General features: G+C 44.3%; 1 long non-coding RNA gene across 2 annotated transcripts; it reads left to right on the forward strand.

The window, feature by feature from the left end:
* Positions 1-839: 839 nt before the first annotated feature.
* LOC113464433 (uncharacterized) lies at positions 840-7292 on the forward strand. Of its 2 annotated transcripts, none has more exons than XR_003389286.1 (3): positions 840-5648; positions 5851-6009; positions 6594-7292. It is a non-coding gene; the product is annotated as an uncharacterized LOC113464433 (long non-coding RNA). The 2 variants fall into 2 exon arrangements; XR_003389287.1 differs by having other exon boundaries at positions 848-5324.
* Positions 7293-7499: the final 207 nt, after the last annotated feature.

Genomic DNA, 7499 nt, shown 5'->3' on the forward strand with positions numbered 1-7499 from the left:
TCTTGATGGTCGCAGGCCACCGCGGCGCCCTATATGCGAAAGGTGGTGGATCGATAGAAAAATGGGTCAAAAGGTTCGGCAACGCTTTCAGTAGCGATAGCAGGTAGCCCGATTATTTTCGTACAGAGCGTGGTAGTGTTCGCGACTAAGGAAACATATAAAAGTCGCGGCCACGCTTGCAGATGTACATATTTATCATGGTTTTGCGCATAGCAGCAAAACAGAGGTTCGGCTTGGGCGTCGGGCTCCAGTGTTCGCCTTCGAGAATCGTATACACTGTGCATAAGCACGACGGCCCTTTGGACCTGTAGCACCGAGTCCAAAGACGGCTGGTATAAAAGGCTGTCTTGATTCGTCGGTTTTCTTCCCACCGGTAGCATAAGTAGCACGTTTCCGCGCCGCTTGTAGCCAGTTCCTGTTCGACCGTCATACGACCGTAGCGAAGCGCGGGCGTGTGGAATCTTCCGACACACGCGCACACACGAAAATACCGTACGTGCTCGTGTGTAACACGCGCGTCCGCGTATAACGACAGCTCGCGAGCATCACGCGTGTGTTTGCATGTATGTAGTACGTGAATAAGCATGTGCGCGCGGTGTCCTCGCCTGAATATCGTTTGTATGAGATGGAGAACGGCCTCGTGTGCTTCCTACATGCATGTGGTTGTGCGGGTTCCATGGATAAGTGAACGCCGCGGGAATTCGTGGTGCGCGGCCGACCAATGGGTGGCCAAGTAGCAACGGCTGCGCCAATCGGCGAGCAGAAATGCTCGCGAATGCGCGCCACAGTTTCCACCGGATGCCGATCATGCTTCGTAGTGGGGATGGGCTGAGAGTGCGGCACAGGCTACGCGCTCGAGCGCATCCTCGTTCGTCGCTGCTCGTCGCCGGAGTCGGTCGTGTTTCACGCTCGAGTCCTCTCCAACAGTCGCCCGATACCGAGGAGAGAGCATCCGTCGTTTGCCAGAAGCTCGTACGCCATCGTGGTGTTAACCACATTCTCTTTCAACGTCGACGGCGACGATGTTTCGGTACTCTCGTTTCCGATCTTCATCGTCTCAGTTCCACTCGAACCGCGTTACCGCCTGTGTTACTTCTTGGAACACCGAAACACGCGATTACTTCATACATCGTGGCATAGAAAAAAGGACTCGTGTCGCGAATCCATCTGATTCCCAATGTGTCGTCGTGGCGTGGTCCGCGATTTAAGTGCGTGGCGTGGTATCGGGACCGGAGTTAAAAATATAGAAATTGTGCATACACTTTGAGCATTCGCTCCGAACGAGCGTTATTTAGATTACTAGCTCGTTTTAATGTAAGGTGCTCCTTAATTCCAGTGGAAAGTGCTCATTCGGGGCAAATGCTCAAGTGAGTACATAATTTGATCGAAAACGAGCACCGATTGGTTAACTGTGGTATCACGCGAGTATCTTGAAACGATTGCTGTGTATCGTTTTGTAGTTTTCCTTTTAACTTAAAAATAATTTTTTAATACAAGTGTTATGCAACAGTCTTATAAATATTTGCTGCGTGTTTCAAACTTTTCTAAAACGTTTGGTCGAAATTAATAGTTTCCCGTTAGCCCAATATTCTACCATTTCGCGATTCTGTTATTTGTCTGTAAAAATGTAATAATCGTTTTGCCGCGTGAAATAAATCGCTGGAACGATTGCTCGAATTCAAACGATATGTGCAGTGAAAGACGATAGGTACCAGCGCGGCACATGGAGAACGAGCGGATCTTCACGAAGACTCTGAAGAGAGAAAGATATAGAGAAATATGGGAAGATCAAACTCGCCTCGTGGATGTTTACCTGATAATCAAAGAGTTTACTTTTTGTGCTCTAAAACAGAAAACAGGAGGAAAGAAAAGAATGAAACGTTGCTCGTACGTCGGTGCTCGTGTTCGTGTTCCTCTTGTCTCTCAGTGGATAAAGATGGCGGTCTCCTCGTTTGGTTGGTTCGTTGGTTGAGTGGTGAGAGGGGTTAACTGTGACGCAACCTAACGTCACGTGATCAAACCGTGGCTCCGTTCTCGCTGGGCCAGTGTGTGATCTAACCATTTGTTACGCCAGTTGGAAGATACGCAACGCCTCTACAGAGCCCAGGATAGACAAGAAGAGAATCAGCTTTTTTTTGCAACATTGCTTCGGGGCGGGCTCGTCGTCCATCATCCGACGCAACGCACCTTGATCTTTTTCTCGGTCGCTAGGTCAGTGGGGGTGAGAAACTGGCTTGGCTCTGTACTACGACAGTCAGTCTTTTTCTCTCTCCTATCGGCCTCACGACACATCTCTGTCTCTGTTCCTGCGCAGACCGAGCACGACCCGCTTTCGCGAGAAAATACAACCGTCGCATTTTTCTTTACGCCTTCCGATTACTCGAAGAACAAAGGCCAATTCGTGCAACAGAATTGTTTTAGTATAATTTTTCGGCTCAGCAGTGAAGACCGTGTTCCCCCAGCTGTAATCTGAAAACGTTAAGTAGCTCTGGGATCATGGAGAACACTGCAAGAGTGCTGACCATTCTTCGCATCGTCTTTTAACTAATAGTACCCTTCTGCTTTCCGGGTCGCGCTCGAAGTCACGTGTAAATTATTTTTCGTGCTCATCGACCGAAAAATATTGTTCCAAAAATAAATCGAGGCTGAATTTCTTTTGGGATTGATCATCGATCGCGATGTTTAACATTCTTTCCGTTCATCAACTTGTTTAAGTATTTCGCGTAGTTCGAATATGTTCCTGTATTGTCTTTAACAAGAATAATCGTTAGAACGTGTGGTAAATCGCGTGGTGCACCTGCTACATCGAACAAAGAAGCTTGTCTTGCGTTAGTAGCTTAGTAACTCGGTCTCGAACGTCGTTGCAAAGCTACTTCGTAATTGCCATTGCAAGATCTCCGGTCGTTAGAGCGCCGTTCACCTCGAGCCGTCTATACTTTCTAAAACCGCTTACTTTCGTAACTTGGCAAATACCGTCGGCTTGGTACACCGCGCACCGGATTGCTGCCGGTGATTACGAACTTGTATTTTTTTTCTTTCCTAATAAAGCGCAACGCTGTCGTTTTCCATGTAACAAGTGCACAGAAACGTTCTTTTTTTTCTCTTTTATCGCCACGCTTCATAGTCATTGCTTGACAAACTGGTTCTCAAACGTCGAGAGGTTCATTTTTTAAACATTACGCGAAATAGATTCACGTGCTTCGTACTATTCCGAGCATAACTGTTCTTTAGACAAACAGTAAATAGTAAAAGAAATTCTTGTTCCAATATTGTTCATCTTTTTCTATGTTACCTTGAAGACGGCATTCGTTATATGATTTCGTGACAAGCACTCGTAAATCATTGATGATAATTTCGAATGGCGGTAAAAGTTATAGAAGTTTGGAAAGTTACCGCTCCTTGGGAAGAATGGAGACGATGGTGGAACGAGATATGCCGTGTGCGCACGTACACGCAAAGAGGAAAGGGAAGTGGGACTGGCTTGCCTTGTGCCACTTCGTACTCGTACGCACCGCTATCGAGATTGTAATCCCCGATACTTTGTGTCGGTCTTGTAATATTAACAGATTTGTTCTTCCTTTTGGTACCTCCGTTCATCGACTGCGCTCGGTACAACCATCAAGCAACCGTAACGTGTAATTGTACTCAAACTCGGGTTTTTTTTTTTAAATCAGAAATTAAAATTCAAGTTTTTCTTTTTTCACATCAAATTCGAAGTTTACATAGAACATTGGTTATGCAGCGGAAGGGTGATCCTATTGGTCTATCCCGAAGGGTAGTGAAAGAAATTGGGAAATCAATGTGGAAAGCTGGAATGGTTGTGAACGTTAAGTCTTTGGGGGAAAAAGCAAACGGGTGATCATCAATCGCCATTTTATAGAAGGCACCGCATTGCGGCCATCTTTCGTAGAGTAACCGATGCGTTTCCATTTCCATTTGGGGTTGCACGATTGGCTCGGATTCCATTCACGCGCTGTCTAATTTTACTCGTTGGCCTCGAATCCGCCTTGCCATCGCTCATCGCGTGCTGCGCGCTTACCTGTGAATCCGAGCAAACACGTTTCCGATCGATGTCGCTAAAATGGCTCAAACTTGCTAATCCGTCTCTGCAATTCCGAAAACAGCTAGTTTTACGTTCTTCATGAATTCGTTCAATGCAGATTGCGTAGGTCTTTGTAAGCAATTAAGTTTGTCTATTCCACTGGCAACCTTCAATTTGTATGTTAACTGTTGCTAATGTATGCGACTGTGCAGAAATGATTAATGTGAGCGATAGTATTTGCAGTAAATGTATGAACTGTTGCGAGATGAGGCTCTGTACACTGTGCGTGTAAAAATAATGTTAAGAATAAACACTGGAATTTCATAACACATTTTTGTTCATTTTAGAGAATCCTAATTCAGTTCTATTTTCAGTTAATCTCCTCTGTCAACGTGGAGGAAGGTTGAAAAATCTTTCATTCTCGTTAAAACGAACGTTTGTGTACCGTTGCCTATAGTAATCCTGTTAGCTCCTTCGAAAAGAGGTTAAACCTTTTTGCAGGTATCGAATAATTTAACACGGCGATACCCAAGCGACTTAACCCGCCTTCCTCGGGTTTCAATTTAATCCGTTAAATAAGTATAAGCTCAGTTTACGCTACATCATTTACGCATTCCGGCTGGCTTTAATTATATTGCGGCAGCGCGCGGGCTAAGAGTTTTATATTCGCGGATACGTTTCGGATCTCCATTTTTTGCTTTCCGCCATTTGAAAATAATTCTCGACGTCTGCGCCAATGCTGGGGATGACATCATTGCGAAACGGTTGAACGACGGAGAGGAAGGGGTATCCGTGAAGATCGTGGATCATCACGAGTGGCGAGGGGAAACGCGCGGGGCGACGAAGAAGGGTCGAGAATGAAGAGGAACAGGCGCTGCTAGCGGTGGCCTCAAGACACTTCGTATCTCCTTAAAACAGCGCAACTTTTCCAATTCCTTTTGTACATACATTTGTTTCTTACAGCTGTTTAGCGAATTGCACGGGGAACTGAAGAAACAGTCTAATGGCTATCGTTAGGCATTAGGTACAGAGGTTCAGGGCATTAAAGTAAATGGGAGAGAAGGGAGAACGGGAAAACGGGGAAGAGGGAACGATCGAGGTCTTCTCTAGTGTAGAAAAGTCGCATAGAAGGGAGAGGAGAATGAAACCGTGATGTGATATAAGCATGAGGCCAGAGGTGGGGGGGCCAGGCAACCAGGCCTTGAACAAGCCAAAGAGAACAAAAAGCAAGCTTCGGAGATCCCTCGACTATGCTGTAACAGTACCGCCATTTCATGAAGTTGTACGAAAATCTATCACCACTTCCCTTTCTTTCGAGTTTCCGATGATCTTGAGATTCACAGCTAATCGAAAATCTAGTATTTTTACCATTTGTAGATCTCCTTGAAGAAAACTCAACTATTTATATGTTTCCCTTGGCTCAAACCGCTTGAAATAATTTTAAAGGTAGTTAAATTTGGTGGAGTTAATTCGGAATCATCGGTACCTTGAGGTTTGCCTAGTTAGTAGAGTAGAAACGCATGTAGTCCCGCTTCTCTCGATGTTCAAAATAGAAAGACCGAATGGGAAAAAATGTCAGTAAGGCATAATTATGCACAGACGCGTCGTAAGTCCATTGTGGATTATTGATTATTGAAACCACGTAAAACTTCTATTCCAGTTATCGAAATGAACGTTTTCCATTGGGAACTTGTATTATATTAATCGGGCATTTATAAAATTGATATTACGCGGCTGAGCCAAAAAAGTATCCTCTCTAAAAATTGTCGCAATTAATTCTAAACTTAGAAATATTCTCTTACGAATAGGCAAGCAGTATTTTACTTGGAAATTACGGAGTACGTAGTCATCGTCATTGCGTGCTAGGAACTGGCTGATAATTGCTGCACGTTACGTACGTCTGCAGAACTTTTTCTGTTATCATCTCGCCTCGGTTTTTGTGCCTCGGCAACGTTTTTACAGGCACGGTGAGTTCAAGACCGTGACTATATTATTTCACTGTCGTGATTCGTTGTTGTTTTCCGGAAATGCGTCAGTAGAATAAGAACTGTGTAAGTAGACCGGCAGTTAGCGGGAAACAATGAACGAGCGAAGAAACAGAAGAACGGAGAGGGTACGATTATCGTCGGAAATTCGATAACAAGTTGTGTAACCGCAACGGTTAACACCTTCGTAATCTGTATCCTCTTTTAACGTAGTCGAGCATTTTCAATGGTCGTTTTATTATCGTATGGTGGTTTCGCTCTTACCACTAGATTGCAATTCCATGTAAAGTAAACCCCACGAGGCTAATAACCAAGTTATTGTCGGCGAGATTAAACTTTTTCTTAATAAAATTTAATTAACCATATAAATCGTATAAATGGGAAAATATCGGATAATACGGATCTGACCTTTGGCACTTGTGTATCTTTGTACCGGCTTCTTCTCCACTCACAGTGAAGTGCAAAGGATGAAGAATTCTTTCAATGTATACAATCTGGGTCATCGTCGGTTCAAACGAAACTTCTAAATTTCTTCAAAGTACGTTCTTGCGTTTTTTTAAAAACAGAGGAGACACGGAGGAACGGGGAATAAGGAAAACGAAAGTGAAGACATCTGGAGGATAGAGGGAAGGAGAGGGAGCGAAGAAAAGGAAGTGTTGCGAGGCGTGGGAGAGGGCGTCTCCTTTGACGAAGCCGGGGTTTCACGAAACGACCTGCTCGGCTTCCATTCTCTATAGCCGAAAACCCACCCCAACTTTCACCCTCGCACGCCCGGACGACTGGATGCTCAAAGATGGCCGACCAGCTGGCTAGGAGGTCACCGGGTGCCTCGATAGACCACGCCCTACACTTGCCAAGCCCGACAACTTCTCACAGAGCCGATTTAGCTTCCATAGCCAGTACCAAGGGCGCCTCAAGGACGAACGGTTTCAAGAAGAACCGGACAGCCATGATCGCTTCTTCCCGGAAATTGCGTAACCACGCGCCGCGTCGCCTAGCTCGTTACTGATTTTCTCTAATTTCACCCTGCTCGTGCATAAAGTAAATGTCCCAATTTCTACCCAGCTAAGCATAATTTCGCTATCAACTGAACATAGAAAACAATGTATTTTACAAGTCGAAACTTATAATGAAAAGTATTTTCACAGGTTTTCCAAACCAAAAAATCATTTGCAAGTATTTTTCCTGTAGAATGAAAGCCAGAGCATCTCTAATGAAGGCTTAAAATACAAACCTCTAATGTCAGTATTTCTACTCAACCAAAACTCGGTGTTGTTATTTCTATTAACCCATGTCTGTATTTCTATTCACAGTTACTAAGAAAATCATGAAATCCTTAATTTCGTGGGCACGTATTCTTAATGAGAAGCGTAGCAACGCCATAAAAGGAGCAAATGTATGACAGTTAAATAATTATTTGTATAATAAAGACGAAACTTAATAAATCAATAAATGTACATGAAAAATGTATT

The sequence above is a fragment of the Ceratina calcarata genome, unplaced genomic scaffold (genome assembly GCF_001652005.2).
Source record: "Ceratina calcarata isolate Rehan_Ccalc_2016 unplaced genomic scaffold, ASM165200v1 scaffold369.2, whole genome shotgun sequence".
Classification (NCBI taxonomy): domain Eukaryota; kingdom Metazoa; phylum Arthropoda; class Insecta; order Hymenoptera; family Apidae; genus Ceratina; species Ceratina calcarata.